At 38.9% G+C, this 15705-nt stretch overlaps 1 protein-coding gene across 1 annotated transcript in view; it reads right to left on the bottom strand.

Moving 5' to 3' along the window:
* The window catches only part of LOC124718838, a 78884-nt gene that overhangs the window by 49069 nt on the left and 14110 nt on the right, over window positions 1-15705 (bottom strand). The window lies entirely within an intron of this gene.

Below are 15705 nucleotides of genomic sequence, written 5' to 3'. Positions count from 1 at the left end.
ATATGATTGGGGAACGTATGTACAAGTGAACTGAGATTTTCTCTAAAGTTTTCAGTTACATCAGGAGATGAGTCTGGTATGTGATAGAAGGATCCAATTGTCATTTTATGCCACACCTGAGTCTTGCCCAAACAATCTCACATGCAACTACAATTTCTACCTTAGTGGATTTGAGTTTCTTGTCTACTGTGACAAATGCACCACCTCCATTTCCCAATTGCCAATCCTTTCAGTATACAGTGTGATTATAATCAAAGTAAAACTTTCAAACCGCTGTAGAAATAACACCACTGGTCAGAACGACATCAAATTGCAATGGAATATTATCAGAGAAGGGGGAAAATGCATGGCAGAAGAAAAATAAATAGTTACCATATGTAGGAGTGCCCGAGGGAGCACTCGAGACTACGCCGGAATCAGCCGCACAGTCCATGACTGCAGTGCCTTAGACTGCTCTTTTAATTGTCCTGAGGCCAAAAACCACATAAATAGCTTCAATCACACTGGGCTTTAATTGCCATGAGGCCAAAAACTGCATAAAAAGCATCACTCAAAATCAAATCAGATTATTAGTTTCTGTGTGACTCGCACTAAACACGTTCAGTATGCTGTCCACCATTTTCTGCAACAAGTTGAAATCGAGAAACAGCATGTTCCACAACTGATCGAAGTGTTTACGGGGTAACATTCAGAATGTGCTGCACAATGCATGCCTTCAGTGCAGCCAAGTTTGGAGCTGGAACACTGAACACAACATCTTTCAGATAGCCCCACAGCCAGAAGTCACACAGATTAAAATCAGGTGATCGGGACAGCCAGACTGTAGGGAAATGGTAGCTGATAATTCTAGCATTTCCGAAATGGCGCTTCAGCAGCTGCTTAACTGGATTTTCAATGTGCAGAGGTGTCCCATCTTGCATAAAAATGATCCCATCTGCACATCCATGCTGTTGGAGAGCTGGAATGACATGGTTGCGCAAAAGACATTCATAGTGCTTACCAGTGATGGTACAAATAACAGGAACAGAAGCACCTGTCTCTTCAAGAAAATATAGCCCTATGATAAATGATGCCATAAACCCACAAAGCGACCATTTCAGGATGAAGTGGTATTGGTTCATTTGCGTGTGGATTTTCCACTGCGCATAATCATCAATTCTGTATATTGACATATCCTGTCAGATGGAAGTGGGCTTCGTCTGTCCAAAAAATCTTCCACAGCCAATCATTATCCACTTCCATGCAAGCAAGAAATTCTAAAGAAAAGGTCTCTCTTGCTGGCAGGTCAACAGGAAGCAACTTGTGCACATGGGTAATTTTGAATGGATAGCAAAGAAGAATGTTTCTTAGGATTTTACTCACCGTGCTCATGGGTATGTCCAATGTTTAGGCACTTCTCTGTGCACTACATGTTTGCACACCACCACTTGCCATCTCCTGCATTGCTGTGGCTATTGCTTTCACTGACATCGAGTCAATTCATTTCCTCCCTCTACCAGGTTGCACACCAATAGAATGCTTCTTTTTGAATTTCCAAATTATTTTCTCCACACCCACGGCAGTCATTAGACAAACACCTTTTTCAAACCCTTCAATGTCTGGAACTTCTGCAGAGCAATGTGCGCACAGTCATCATTTTTGTAATACAGCTTTACAAGCAGGATACGATCCTGCATTGAGACAGTCATGGTGAACGTTGCTGGCACAAAAGGAGAAAAAGCAGTGTACCTGGCATGTTTATACCAACTTCAATGGGTCATGCACATGACAGGTGTTTTCATTTACATATTCTGACACATACAGCTCCATCTATTGGTCAATTTTAATACTATTTTTTTCTTCTGCCATACATTTTCCCTCTTCTCCAATAATATTCCATTGCAATTTGACATCACTCTGACCACTGGTGTTATTTCTACAGTGTTTGAAAGTTTAACTTTAATTGTATTCACCCTTTACACTTAAATTTTCCCCAAAGATCTCACTTCTATAAATTTTAGGTTTCAGTCAGCTTTCTGTACCTAGTATTATGTGAGATTCAGTGCTTTTCATGAGCACTTCAAACTCTGTCAGTTTGTTGCGAATGATTCAACAATTCACCATTACAATTTTAGTTCTCTCACCTGTGGGAGGCATTTCTTTTGATCTTACACTGTTACTTCTAGGATTCATACAGCTGTCATTATCTGGATTGGATGGAGAGTTGCCTACTCTAAAACAACCCTTGTGTGCGTTCCACACACAGTTAGCTACCTAAGCAGCAGCCTCTCATGTGTAGTGCACACCTACACCATTTATGTGGACCATACAATTGTCAACCCTATGGTGGAAGTCGAGGAAGTTACAGACTAGCTTGTCAAGAACGTTCAAAGCCTCTGCTGCATAGTCAAGCAGGCATTACACTCAACTCAGAACCAAAGAGCCACGATCAGTTCTGGGGAAAATGCTGCAAATTGTGAGCTTCAGTGAAACTCTACACGCAAGGGTGTCTTCTCAACCTTCTCTCCCAGCCGCTGTTCCCTCAATGACTGCTGGCATAGCCTTTTGTCTTTCAGCATATGTTTGAACTGCCGACAATTAATAGACGCCTGCCCTGTTGCATTTGTCTCCTTCTGACACTGGACAAAACAGGTTCCTCCAAAACAGGTAAAGCAAGTTCCATGGGCTCAATTTCAGTTTTAGTGAAAGACAGACCTGAAACTTGTCGGTTAGGGGGATCAGTACATCACCCTGAATCCTCCCTGGTCCTCATACACCCTGTACAGGATAGATTAGATTAGATTAATACTAGTTCCATGGATCATGAATACGATATTTTGTAATGATGTGGAACGAGTCGAATTTTCTAATGCATGACATAATTAGGTTAATTTAACAACATACTTAAGTTAATATAACAACTTTATTTTTTTGTGTTTTTTGTTTTTATTTATTTTTTATTTTTATTTTTTTTATTTTTTAAATATTTTTTTTCTTAATTTATATCTAAAAATTCCTCTGTGGAGTAGAAGGAGTTGTCATTCAGAAATTCTTTTAATTTCTTCTTAAATACTTGTTGGTTATCTGTCAGACTTTTGATACTATTTGGTAAGTGACCAAAGACTTTAGTGCCAGTATAATTCACCCCTTTCTGTGCCAAAGTTAGATTTAATCTTGAATAGTGAAGATCATCCTTTCTCCTAGTATTGTAGTTATGCACACTGCTATTACTTTTGAATTGGGTTTGGTTGTTAATAACAAATTTCATAAGAGTCACAAACAAACACAAACATACACACAAAATTCAAGCTTTCGCAACAAACTGTTGCCTCATCAGGAAAGAGGGAAGGAGAGGGGAAGACGAAAGGAAGTGGGTTTTAAGGGAGAGGGTAAGGAGTCATTCCAATCCCGGGAGCGGAAAGACTTACCTTAGGGGGAAAAAAGGACAGGTGTACACTCGCACACACGCACATATCCATCCACACATACAGACACAAGCAGACTATGTCTGTGTGTATGTTTGTGTTTGTTTGTGTGTCTATCGACCTGCCAGCGCTTTCGTTCGGTAAGTCACCTCATCTTTGTTTTTATATATAATTTTTCCCACGTGGAATGTTTCCCTCTATTAAATAAATTTCATAAGAGAGTATATATACTGAGAAGCTACTGTGAATATCACTAGATCCTTAAATAAATGTCTGCAGGATGATCTTGGGTGGACTCCAGCTATTATTCTGATTACACGCTTTTGTGCAATAAATACTTTATTCCTCAGTGATGAATTCCCCCAAAATATGATGCCATATGAAAGCAATGAGTGAAAATAGGCGTAGTAAGCTAATTTACTAAGATGTTTATCACCAGACTATGTCTGCTTGTGTCTGTATGTGTGGATGGATATGTGCGTGTGTGCGAGTGTATACCTGTCCTTTTTTCCCCCTAAGGTAAGTCTTTCCGCTCCCGGGATTGGAATGACTCCTTACCCTCTCCCTTAAAACCCACTTCCTTTCGTCTTCCCCTCTCCTTCCCTCTTTCCTGATGAGGCAACAGTTTGTTGCGAAAGCTTGAATTTTGTGTGTATGTTTGTGTTTGTTTGTGTGTCTATCAACCTGCCAGCGCTTTCGTTCGGTAAGTCACCTCATCTTTGTTTTTATATATAATTTTTCCCACGTGGAATGTTTCCCTCTATTAAATAAATTTCATAAGAGAGTATATATACTGAGAAGCTACTGTGAATATCCCTAGATCCTTAAATAAATGTCTGCAGGATGATCTTGGGTGGACTCCAGCTATTATTCTGATTACACGCTTTTGTGCAATAAATACTTTATTCCTCAGTGATGAATTCCCCCAAAATATGATGCCATATGAAAGCAATGAGTGAAAATAGGCGTAGTAAGCTAATTTACTAAGATGTTTATCACCAAAATTTGCAATGACCCTTATTGCATAAGTAGCTGAACTCAAACGTTTCAGCAGATCATCAATGTGTTTCTTCCAATTTAATCTCTCATCAATGGACACACCTAAAAATTTGGAATATTCTACCTTAGGTATATGCTTCTGATTAAGGTCTATATTTATTAATGGCCTCATACCATTCCCTGTACGGAACTGTATGTACTGTGTCTTATCAAAATTCAGTGAGAGTCCGTTTACAAGGAACCACTTAGTAATTTCCTGAAAGACAATATTGACAATTTCATCAGTTAATTCTTGTTTGTCAGGTGTGATTACTATACTTGTATCATCAGCAAAGAGAACTAACTTTGCCTCTTCATGAATATAGAATGGCAAGTCATTAATATATAATAAGAACAACAAAGGACCCAAGACTGCCCCTTGTGGAACCCCATTCTTGATAGTTCCCCAGTTTGAAGAATGTGCTGATCTTTGCATGTTACGAGAACTACTTACTTCAACTTTCTGCACTCTTCCAGTTAGGTATGAATTAAACTATTTGTGCACTGTCCCACTCATGCCACAATACTTGAGCTTGTCTAGCAGAATTTCATGATTTACACAATCAAAAGCCTTTGAGAGATCACAAAAAATCCCAATGGGTGATGTTCGGTTATTCAGATCATTCAAAATTTGACTGGTGAAACCATATATGGCATTTTCTGTTGAAAAACCTTTCTGGAAACCAAACTGACATTTTGTTAGTACTTCATTTTTACAGATATGTGAAGCTACTCTTGAATACATTACTTTCTCAAAAATTTTGGATAAAGCTGTTAGAAGGGAGATTGGATGGTAATTGTTGACATCAGATCTATCCCCCTTTTTATGCAAAGGTATAACAATAGCATATTTCAGTCTATCAGGGAAAATGCCCTGTTCCAGAGAGCTATTACACAGGTGGCTGAGAATCTTACTTATCTGTTGAGAACAAGCTTTTAGTATTTTGCTGGAAATGCCATCAATTCCATGTGAGTTTTTGCTTTTAAGCAAGTTTATTATTTTCCTAATTTCAGAGGGAGAAGTGGGTGAGATTTCAATTGTATCAAATTGCATAGGTATGGCCTCTTCCATTAACAGCCTAGCATCTTCTAATGAACACCTGGATCCTACTATATCCACAACATTTAGAAAATGATTATTAAAAATATTTTCAACTTCTGACTTTTTGTTCGTAAAGTTTTCATTCAATTTGATGGTAATACTGTCTTCCTCTGCTCTTGGTTGACCTGTTTCTCTTTTAATAATATTTCAAATTGTTTTAATTTTATTATCAGAGTTGCTGATTTCAGACATGATACACATACTCCTGGATTTTTAATAACTTTTTTTAATATAACACAGTAGTTTTTATAATTTTTGATAGTTTCTGGGTCACTACTCTTTCTTGCTGTCAGATACATTTCCCTTTTCCGGTTACAAGATATTTTTATACCCTTAGTAAGCCATGGTTTGTTACAAGGTTTCTTACGAGTATATTTAACTATTTTCTTGGGGAAGCAGTTTTCAAATGCATTTACAAAAATGTCATGAAAAAAATTATATTTTAAATTGGCATCAGGTTCACGGTACACCTCATCCCAGTCTAACTGCTGTAGGCTTTCCCTGAAATTTGCAATTGTTAAATCGTTGACTGAACGTACTACTTTGGAGGACTGTTTAGTATTGCTGAATGGAGCTATGTCATATATTGTAACTAGCTGTGCACCATGATCAGAAAGACCATTCTCAACAGGCTGAGCATTTATCTGGTTAAACTTACTTTGGTCTATAAAGAAGTTATCTATCAGTGAGCTGCTATCCTTTACCACCCAAGTAGGAAAATCAATAACGGGTGTCAAATTGAAAGAACCGAGTAATACTTCAAGGTCATTTTTCCTATTACCCTCTTTCAGAGAATCTACATTGAAGTCCCCACAAATAATAATTTGCTTCCCCCTGTCTGACAGATAGCACAACAAGGAGTCCAAATTTTTCAGAAATAGATGAAAATTTCCTGATGGGGACCTATATACAGTTACAATTATAAATGTGCCTTTATTTAATTTAAGCTCACAGGCACATGCTTCTATATGTTTCTCTACACAAAACTTTTTTGTTTCTATACTTTTTGCACAATGATAACTTTTGACATATATGGCAACTCCTCCTTTCTCCATATTTTCTCTCATTACATGTGCAGAGAACTTATATCCACTTACATTTATCTTATCCATATCAGTAACAATGTGATGCTCAGACAGGCATAGTATATCTATTTCATTCTCAGCTTCTAAATCTTCTAAACAAACCAGAAGCTCATCTACTTTATTCTTTAAACTCCCAATATTTTGATGAAATATACTTACATTATTTTTAATTATACTTTTATGAGAACCTTTCCTTATTCTAACATTTGCAGTACTCTCCTGTCTGAGTTCCTCATTGTGCTTAGGCCTAGTTCCTATACCAGTGGTCACATGGTGTTCAGAGAGGCAGATTATGTCAACTGGGTTGGGTGACTTTAATTCATCAATGCAATTACCCAGGACTGAGATACAACTTGGTGGAGATAAAATTTCTGGTGATTGGTGAACATTTATAATTGATAGCTGTGATTGGTGATCAAATGTGCTAGAATTGTGCTGTTTAATTTCTTTCCTAAACTGAAGATTTGTTTCAATCCTGACCTCTCGTTGAACTTGACATCTTTCTGTCTTACCTATCCTAAAAAAGGTGCTGCTCCAACACCTGTAACCACTGGTAACCACCTGTAACCACTTAGACCTACCATTGACATGCTACTTGCAGTCAACTGGATGAGAAATCACAGATCCTGTACTTACTGCAAGGGAGACAGTACCTCTGGTACAGGTATGATTGTCAGGTATCATTGTCAAATAGCATTGTCAGTTACGATTGCAGTGGGCCTGGGATCATTGTGGTTGGACCTTGAATCAGTGGAAAGATGTCACCTTATCAGATGAATATGTTTCTTGCTACACAAAGTTGACGGCCACGTTTGGATGCGCTATCATCCAGGCAAATGACTGCTCAAAACACACTGTGTCACAGCTACAGGCTGATGGTAGCAGTATTTTGCCATGGGGGCATTCACCTGGGTTTACGTGGGACTTGTGGCAATGTGACACCTGTGGACTATGTGAACATTATTGCAGGCCATCTTAATCTCTCCACCCTTGTTGTCTCCCTCAAAGACAATGGTATTTGCTAACAGAATAACTGGCCATTTCATAACAACATAATTGTGCTACAGTGGTTCGCAGAACAGGTTATTGAAGGTAAATTGATTTCTTGGGCACCAAGTTCACCTGATCTGGACCCAGTAGAGCACATCTGAGATGACACCAAGCACCATCTCTACATCTGTGACCCACTGGCCCACAATACAGAATTGTGTGATCTGTGCATAGTCATACAATGCCACATACCCTCATAAACAAACTGAGGATGTGTCAAATCTGTGCTGTGCGGACACTCTGATGTATTGCGGAGGACCGACACACAATTAAGCAAGCAGTTGTGAAGCATTGGCCTTTCGATGTACAGCCCCGTGCACAGAAGTAATTTGAGACGTGCCCCACAGAACAGTGGTAAGGCAATCATTACTTGTGTTATATGTTAATGACTTAGCAGTTGTTAATTTTAATGTCATACCTTTTTTACATGGCACTTTTATCTACAAAGAAGTGTTATTGTGTTAAAAGTTTTTGGCAATATTGAGTAAGTTAGGGGCTATATTTTGATAGGGTGTGAAGACTGGCACCTTATAATTGTGTAAATTAATTTTACTTGAATTTTCATTTTGAAGTTGAATTTTCATATATCCATTAGATCCATTTTCACTTCATACTGCACCCATCATTGTTTAGTTATTTTTCTGAAGCTGGCATTCTTAAGCTGTCATATTGAACTTCATTAAAATTTAAAAATGATACTAATAAGACGTAGTAGAAATAAGTAAGAAGAGATCATATCCAGAGATTTCAACACTAATTTCATCATGGGTGGTTCTAAATGGGGGCCTATATAGTAACTGATGTCCCACTTTCGCCTGAACCCCACACTAATAGTTCCAACAAGAAAAGAACAGCAACTGATAATTTATTTCTGAATACAATACTGTTCCACAAAATAGATTTGAGCCACATATTAAAAGATTTATCTGACTGTGATGATCAAATGGCAGCAATAAAGCAAGTCAAGTTCAACTAAGGTAATCAAGTTCAAGTAAGACAACTTATCCTGCCCTGAGATTAGGGATATCCTGCTCAAATTCCTACCCACATCACCCGAATTAGGGTTTTGTCACCCACCCAACGTATGGAATATCCTTATCCACCCCATCTAAATCTGCATCTACAAGGATACTCTGTGAATCACATTTAAGTGCCTGGCAGAGTTTTCATTGAACCATCTTCACAATTCCCTATTATTCCAACCTCATATAGCAAGCAAAAAGAACAAATACTTATATCTTTCTGTACGAGCTCTGATTTCCCATATTTTATCATGGTGATCATTTCTCCCTATGTATGTCAGTTTAAACGATATATTTTTGCATTTGGAGGAGAAAGTTGGTCACTTGAATTTTGTGAGAAGATTCCTCCACAGTGAAAAATTCCTTTATTTTAAAGATGTCCATTCCAAACCCTGTGTCATTTCAGTGACGCCATCTCCCCTATTTCGCCCTTCTTTGAACTTTTTTGATGTACTCTGTCATCCTGTCTGGTAAGGATCCCATACCATGCAGAAGTATTCTAAAAAAGGATGGACAAGTGTAGTGTAGGAAGTCTCCTTAGTAGATCTGTTACATTTTCCAAGTGTCCTGCCAATAAAATGCAGTCTTATCCTACTCCCAATCCTCCACCTCATGGATTATTCCTTTGTGGTTGATAAATGTGCACCCTGCACTGCCTGCCACAGTTGTCACAGGCAGGACCATGTGTGAAAGCAGCTACATTATATGAGCAGTCAAATGAAAACTGAACACCCACCATAACAGGTCCATGGAATGTTCCATTCAAAAGTAATCACCACTAGCATTAAGATATTTACCCCACTGGGAGATGAGATGATCAATTCCTGTTTCATAAAATGTGGTTGGCCACTAATGGATTCCCAACCACACCAACTTCCTTATTTGATTGAAACTGATGTCTTCGGATGTCTTTCTTCAGGTCACCAACGATGTGAAAATCACACGGTGAAGGATCCGGTCTGTATGGATGATGTTGCAGTGTTTTCCAAACATGTACCGAAGTGTAGCCTTCATCTGATTGGCAGTATCATGGTGGGCATTATTGGTAAGATAGATATTGCCTACAGGAAAGTTAAACAGACCTTTGGAGAAAAGAGAACCACCTACATGAATATCAAGATCTCAGATGGAAAACCAGTCTTAAGCAAAGAAGGGAAAGCACAAATGTGGAGTATATAGAGGATATATACAAGGGAGACATACTTGAGGGCAATATTATGGAAATGGAAGAGGGCATAGATGAGTATGAGATGGAAGATATGATTCTGCATGAAGAATTTGATAGAGAACTGAAAGATCTAAGTCAAAACAAGGTCCCAGGAGTAGACAACATTCCTTTAGGGATACTGATAGCCTTAGGAGAGCCAGCCATGACAAAAGCTGGTGAGAAAGATGTACGAGACAGATGAAATACCTGCAGACTTCAAGAAGAATATAATAATTCCAATTCCAAAGAGAGCAGATGCTGAGAGGTGTGAAAATTACCGAACTATCAGTTCAATAAATCACAGTTGCAAAATACTCACATGAATTATTTACAGACAAACAGAAAAACTGATAGAAGGTGACCTCAGGGAAGATCAGTTTGCTTCCATAGAAATGTTGGAACAGGCAAGGCAATACTAACCCTACAACTTATCTTAGAAGATAGGATAAGGAAAGGCAAATCTACATTTATAGCATTTGTAGACTTAGAGAAAGCTTTTGACACTCTTTGAAATTCTGAAGGTGGCAGATATAAAATACAGGGAGCGAAAGGCTATTTACAATTCGTACAGAAACCAGATGGCAGTTATAAGAGTCAAGGGGCACAAAAGGGAAGCAGTGGTTGAGAAGGGAGTAAGACAGGGTTGTAGCTTGCCCTTGATGTTATTCAATCTGTATATTGAGCAAGTAGTAAATTAAACAAAAGAAAAATTTGAAGTAGGAATTAAAATCCAGGGAGAAGGAATAAAAACTTTGAGGTTTGCTGACAACATTATAATTCTGTCAGAGACAGCAAAGGACCTGGAAGTGCAGCTGAACGGAATGGACAGTGCCTTGAAAGGAGGATATAAGATGAACATAAAAAAAACCCAAATGACGATAATGGAATGTTGTAGAATTAAATCAGGTAATGCCGAGGGAATTAGATTAGAAAATGAGACACTAAAAGTAGTAAGTGAATTTTACTATTTGGGGAGCAAAGTAACTGATGATGGCCAAAATAGAGAGGATATAAAATGTAGACTGGCTATGGTAAAAGAAAGCATTTCTGAAGAAGAGGAATTTGTTAACATCAAGTGCAGATTGAAGTGCCAGGAAGCCTTTTCTGAAAGTATTTGTATAGAGTGTAGCCGTGTACGGAAGTGAAACATGGGCGATAAATAGTGTAGACAAGAAGAGAATAGAAGCTTTTGAAATGTGGTGGTACAGAAGAATGCTGAAGATTAGATGAGTAGATCATGTAACGAATGAATAGAGTTGGGGAGAAGAGGAATATGTGGCACAACTTGACTAGAAGAAGGGATCAGTTGGTAGGACACATTCTGAGACATCAAGGGATCACCAATTTGGTATTTGAGAGAAGTGTGGAGGGTAAAAGTCATTGAGGGAGACCAAGAGATGAATACACTAAGCAGATTCAGTAGGATGTGGGTTGCAGCCATTATTCAGAGATGAAGGAGCTTGCACAGGATAGAGCAGCATGAAGAGCAGCATCAAACCAGTCTCTGGACTGAAGACCACAACAGCAACAAGATTATTGGGCAACAGAACGATTCCATCAAACAGCATTTCTGGGCATTTTGATTTTACGGTGTATCACAGTTTCTGCAAAATGTCTTCATAGTGTTGTGCATTGATTGTGACTCAATACTCGAGGATCTCAATGAGCAGAGGCCCCTACACTTGAAGAAGAAGGTCATTGTGACCTTACTGAAGTCTGTGTGAACAGCTTTCTATTTCTGTGGTGGGAGAGATGGGAGATGTTTCCACTATAGGCTATTGTGGTCAGACTGTCAGAATGCTGTCACTCTGAATCATTCCACTACATAATAATGCATGCCACCACACTGCCAATTGGACAAAGGCTACGCTCCAGCGATTTGGTTGTAAAACACTGCAATATCCTCCATTCAGTGCAGATCGTTCACCTTGTTATTTCCACATCTTTGGCGACCTGAATGTATGGACGTCAGTTTCAGTCAGATCAGGAAGTGCAAGGGTGGCTACCATTGTGGGTCTGTCAGCGGCCGCTTGTGTTCTACGAAACGGGAATTGATTGTCTCATCTCCCAGTAGGATAAATGTCTTAAGATGTGTGGTTATTATTTTTGAATGCAACCATTCCGCAATCTCATTGTGGCAGATGTGTGGCTTTCAATTGACTGCCCTCATACATCAGCTGTACTGCAAATACTGTACAGCATTCTTTGTGGGCACGATAAGTAATTGAGTGTCTACTCCTGTGTGGGTCCACCGACAAAGTGTGGCAAACCACAAACTCCACCATCTAATCGCCGAAAGTGCTGTGCATCACGACACAAATGACTTGAACAGAGACTTCATTTTGTGAGCCATTTGTATAGTTACCATAAGTTTCTCTGACTTACACAGTTGGGAATTGTCTCTCCAGCTTCACATCCCATGCATCCTTCTCTACTTCTGCCCCACCTCCAGCTATCCAGGTAACTACTCTCAATAACTGACAATCGAACATCAGTCTCGCCGCAGCCGCAGCCGCAGCCGCAGCCGTAGCTGCAGCCGCAACCACAGGTGTGTGCGTTTACTAGTCTGTGTGTTCTTGTGTGTATTTTTGCTGGAGAAAGAGCAAGAGCTCCAAGGTTAGTGTGAATACTCTTTTCTGTTGCACGTTTCCATGGACCAGGCAGCAGTCAGCTATAGGTGAGTGATTGCCTTTCCTTCATTTTATATACTATTCCAGCTAAGAAGAGGAATATATACGTTTTCACGGAATCACGAAGCTGACTCAGTTACACTGATCATAAATAATTTACATTAACACTAGAATCAACAACTGCTCCTTGTTCTACACTACTCAGCTGCTGTTATTATCTGATACTTCAAAGAAAGCATTTCAACATTGCAGAGACCACTATTAGCTGTCTATCGCCTGCTAAAATATGATCTGTCTGACACAAATATTAGAGCTAGGCAGAATTTACATTCCTGAGTCCAAGTATTCAGATAAATTGTAGAAAGAGTTGCTAATCGGATATTCTTCCACTTTGGGGATTTTCAATTTCCTCCCTTGTGTCCACTGGCAGCCTCTTATAGACTTTTGCACCAGACTAGAAAACTACATTCTGAACCCCAGAGACTGATGCACAGTCTACATGGAAATTATTTCCACTTCTGCTGTTGTGGTTGTGAATTGCTGAGTTCACCCATTGCAGTGCCCTGGAAGATTGTTCTAGAACAAAATTGAGTGACTTATGTAAAATATGCAATCAGTCTTGTATGCAGATCACCACAATGAGAGAGATTTCTGAGTGAAAAGCAGACAGATCTGAGCTCTTTTGTTAACTTGCCCACATGCTAGTACTGTTTCAGTTTATCATGAACATAGATGCCCAGGAACTTCACATGTGGTGCCTCATCCAGTGTGTGCCCAGTGACCTCTTCTCATGGACCCATTTTTGTTTGTCTGTATTTGCATAACATGAGTTTCTGCAAGATTAATGGTTAACCTGTTGGCTGTGAAACAGTTGTAAGCCTGTTCCATTGTTCTCCTGGCTGTGTCTGGTTGGATGTATTTGGATATTTTAGCAATGTACTTGTTTCATCAGCAAACATTACAGTTTTTGAAGAGTCCTCCAGTGTCCCAGGTACATCAGTTATGCAGACAATGAACAGGTGTAGGCCAAGCACTGAATCTTGTGGCACATCGTATTTAATGTTTCTTCTTTCTTAATTTTATCTTATTCCTGTTGCATCATTTGCTAATATGTTCCCTTTCTTTCTGTTGTTAAGATGTGACTTCATCCATGCATGTGGGAGACCTCTAATGCCATTCCATTTTAGTTTCACTAATCAAATTTTGTGATATACACACTCAAAACTCAAGGTTGTTGTGTGATCTTCAGTCCAAAGACTGTTTTGATGCAGCTCCATGCTACTCTATCCTGTGCAAGCCTCTTCATCTCTGGACAACTACTCCAACTTATATCCTTCTGAATCTGCTTACTGTATTCATCTCTTGGTCTCTCCCTACAAATATTACCCCCCACACTTCCCTCCGGTACGAAATTCATGATTTCTTGATGTCTTAGAATGTGTCTTATACACCAATCCCTTCTTTTAGTCAAATTGTGCCACAAATTTCTTTTCTCCCCCTAAGTCTATTCAGTACCTCCTTATCATTTATGTGATCTGCCCATCTAATCTTCAGCATTCTTCTGCAGCACCGAAATTTCAAAAGCTTCTGTTCTCTTCTCACGTAAACTGCTTAACATCTATGTTTCAATTCCATGTGTTGATACACTTCATACAAATAATTTCAAAAAGACTTCAAAACTTAAATCTGTATTCAAAGTTAACAATGTTTTCTTCTTCGGAAATGCTTTTCTTTCAATTGCCTGTCTACTTCAATCGTCATCAGTTATTTTGCTGCCAAAATAGCAAAACTCATGTACTACTTTACGTGTCTTGTTTCCTAATCTAATTCCCTCAGCATCACCTGATTTAATTTGACTACATTCTATTATCCTTGTTTTACTTTGCTTGATGTTCAATTTATATCCTCCTTTCAAGATGCTGTCCATTTCATTCAACTTCTCTTCCAGGTCCTCTACTGTCTCTGACAGAATTACAATGTCATCACCCATCCTCAAATGTTCCTATGTTTCTCTGGAATCAAAACTGATCTCCTCCAAGGTTGGCTCCTACCAGTTTTTCCGTTCTTCTGTAAATAATTTGTGACAGTATTTTGCAATCATGACTTATTAAACTGATGGTTCAGTGATAGCAACATTTGTCAGCACTTACCATCTTTGGAATTGGAATTTCACCTGTTTCATGTACTTTGTACACCAAGTAGAATAGTTTCATTGTCTCAAGAATCTCATTAATAATAAGGGACTGTCATCTACTGCAGGCGCTTTTTGCAACTGAAAACTTTCAGTCTTCTGTCAATGCCACCTGAACTTTGATATTCATACAGCAGCTTCTCTTTTCTCAAAATATCTCTTTAATTTTCATGTAAGTTTTGTATACTTTCCATCAATTCATGCATGCTTCTACATACTTGCAATTCTCATCTTGTTATTCCTGCTTTGCCATTTTGCACTTTTCTATTAGTATCATTTTTAGATATCTGCATTCCCTCCCTTATTTCTGTTTCATATGGCACATGTTTGTTTTCTCTTTTTGTCAATTAAATGGTATATTTTGTGTGTTATCCATGGACTTGTACTGAATCTTGTACTTTTGATCTTGCCTTCACTATTTTACACATACCTGACACAGTTCCAAGCTCACTGTGCAGTTCATCGAGTTCAAGATACTGTAAAGCTACAATACTTTCTTTTGATTCCGGGGTCCCCAGTGTTCAGGTTAATACAAAAGCTATTCCCAACTGTGTCTCCCAGTGAACTCAGTTATTGCAAAGTAATCACCGCATTAACTCAGGACAGCCACATAGACAGGTGAACAGATTTGTGAACTTAATGAAATCTTGCCCTAGATGTTTTGCTCACCATAAACGACAGGATTGCCCATCACTAACGCAATGTGTTACATGTTTGGAAAACAAGATCATGTCCAAGCGATTTGTTTGCAATGGCACAAAAACGTCAATATTGCCTGATCTCAGAAGAAACAGGCTCATGCACATGCAGTGAATGCTGTATTTTCCAAACCTACAATGGGTTCTGAAAGATACAGGTTGTGCCTCATCCTTGCTCGAGGGCTGTACAACGACGTTCAAACAAACTATTTGTCTCCTTACACATTGCTGACTGTCGTGTGAACTTTCAGTTGGACACGGGTGCCTCAGTAACTTTG

This window comes from Schistocerca piceifrons, chromosome 10 (genome assembly GCF_021461385.2).
Source record: "Schistocerca piceifrons isolate TAMUIC-IGC-003096 chromosome 10, iqSchPice1.1, whole genome shotgun sequence".
Classification (NCBI taxonomy): Eukaryota; Metazoa; Arthropoda; class Insecta; order Orthoptera; family Acrididae; genus Schistocerca; species Schistocerca piceifrons.
The sequence above is the reverse complement of the archived record's forward strand: the minus strand, read 5'-3'. Positions and strand labels throughout refer to the sequence as shown.